At 58.7% G+C, this 2335-nt stretch overlaps 1 pseudogene; it reads left to right on the top strand.

Annotated features, from left to right (window-relative positions):
• The first annotated feature begins 1880 nt into the window (after positions 1 to 1880).
• On the top strand, positions 1881 to 1999 carry LOC112344026 (annotated as a pseudogene).
• The last annotated feature ends 336 nt before the right edge of the window (positions 2000 to 2335 follow it).

Here is a 2335-nt window from a genome sequence, read left to right as displayed (position 1 = left end):
CCCGGCTCCACACCCCCAGCTGGACTTCCAGTGCATGTGCGGGCTGCTGCTGGGCTCCTCCCCGCGTGCACCATGTCGGGGTTGGCCTCGGGCTCCATCTCGGACTCGGGTTCCGGCTCGGACATGGACACGTGGGGGTGAAAGCCCAAAGCGCTTGTCTCCCTGGGGCGTGGTAGGCCGTGAGCACCGGAAGGATAGTGGGGGATGCGAGTGTTGGGCAGCCGAGGTCAGACCTCGGGTGCCCGGCTCCACACCCCCAGCTGGACTTCCAGTGCATGTGCGGGCTGCTGCTGGGCTCCTCCCCGTGTGCACCATGTCGGGGTTGGACTCGGGCTCCATCTCGGACTCGGGTTCCGGCTCGGACATGGACACGTGGGGGTGAAAGCCCAAAGCGCTTGTCTCCCTGGGGCGTGGTAGGCTGCGAGCTCTGGAAGGATAGTGGGGGATGGGAGTGTGGGCAGCCGAGGTCAGACCTCGGGTGCCCGGCTCCACACCCCCTGCTGGACTTCCAGGGCACGTGCGGGCTCCTGCCTGCTTGGACTTGGGCTTGAAGTCAGGCTCGAGCACGTACTCGGGCTTTTGCTCGGGCTCGCGTTTGGACTTGGCTCCTGCTCACGCTCAAGCTTGAACTCGGACTGGGACAAATAGCCAAAAGCTTTTGTCCCAGAAAGAGGAGGGACTTTCTTACCTGTAGGATGATGGGTGGGGAGTGGAGGCTCTCGGGCAGCTGGGGTTGAACTGCGGCTGCCCAGCTCTGCTTCCCATACAAACGAGAGTTGGCTCGCTTGCCAGGGTCACGTCGTGGCGCTTCGATGGCTCCCCTTGTGTGCCTCACCTTGTGGGCTTCCCGTGCCCACCGGCCGAAGGAAACGGTGCTCAGCTGCTCTGGTGGCAAGCACGTGCAGCATCCGTCCAGGTGTTACCCGATCGGCGATCCAGACGCGGAACTCCCGACGTGGGATGCCTAGGCAGTGTCGCATGTGTGAGTGCTCGTGGCCTTTGGCCGGTGGCGTGGGGGGGGCCTCCCCAGTATTGATGGGGGGTGGGGTTGTGCAAGGGTTCTCGGCTGCGGAGAGCCTCGGCGTGGCTTCCCTGGCACCCACTCCAGCGTTTGGCAGAGTCGTGCTGTGCGGTCCATGGGCATGGCCTTGGGACCACATCCGCACGCCTGTCGGGCGAGGGGGAGGGAGGCAGCAGTGTGGTCCTCCGGGCTTCCAAGGGAGGCGAGCCTCGGGGGTGGCACGGCTGCTTGGCAAGGGCCAGCGTCACGCGGCGGGAAAGGGGAGGGGCCCCCACCTGCCGTGCGACGGAGGGAGGAAGGGGGGAGGACTCTCCCGGGCCCAAACCGCGCGGAGAAGCCTCAGCCTGCGTGCGTGTGAGGGAGGGGGGGAAGGCCCTGCCCGCCTGCCACGTGGCACGAAAGGCGGGGGGAGGGGAAAAAAAAGTGGCCCGGAATGTCTGGGGCCCAAAACGCGCGATTTTTCGCGAAAAGTTGGGAAGGTACCACGTGTTCCGCGGGCTTTTTTTGGGGCCCAAAACGCGCGATTTTCACGAAAAGTTGGGGAGGTACCCCGCATTTCGCGGGGCGCGTTTTGGGGCCCAAAACGCGCGATTTTTCGCGAAAAGTTGGGAAGGTACCATGTGTTCCGCGGGCTTTTTTGGGCCCAAAACGCGTGATTTTCACGAAAAGTTGGGGAGGTACCCCGCATTTCGCAGCGTGCATTTTGGGGCCCAAAACACGGTCTTCGTGAATTGTTGGGGAGATACCACACGTCCCGCAGGTTTTTTGGCACCCAAAAAGAACACGGGATTGTGGAGGTACACTGCAGCTTTGGATCAGCTGCCCCACTATAAGAGTAGGGGGAGTGTGAAATATTTCAGAGTGGGTTCAAACCGTGACTATGGCACTGGATCCCATTAGACCTCCAAAGTTAAGCGTCCCTGGGCTCGAATAGTACTGGGCTGGGTGACCACCCGGGAAGTCCAAGTGACCCCCTCTTTTTTTTTTCCTTACAAGTCATTTATTTTTGTAAGATCACTGTTTTAATATATAAACTTTGAGTATTTTTCCATAGCATATAAGTGTATGGTCTTTAAATACTACTTACAATTGTGAATGTAAGGTGTATTTGCCAAATTGTGTCGTTAGCTAGTTATTAACTAGGATATAAGTTAGAAATAATGTGTTGGTGATTGTCACCACGTGGCATGGCAAGCAAGTCCAAACATATGTGTGTCACGTGGCATACAAGGTCAAGGACACTAAACTCTAACTATGAGAACAAGCCAAAGGGCATGCCACGTGTCAATGTGACACATTGAAAACCATAAAACT

Source organism: Selaginella moellendorffii, unplaced genomic scaffold (genome assembly GCF_000143415.4).
Source record: "Selaginella moellendorffii unplaced genomic scaffold, v1.0 SELMOscaffold_476, whole genome shotgun sequence".
Taxonomy (NCBI): Eukaryota; Viridiplantae; Streptophyta; class Lycopodiopsida; order Selaginellales; family Selaginellaceae; genus Selaginella; species Selaginella moellendorffii.
Note: the sequence above shows the minus strand (reverse complement) of the source record. Positions and strands in the feature narration are given on the sequence as shown.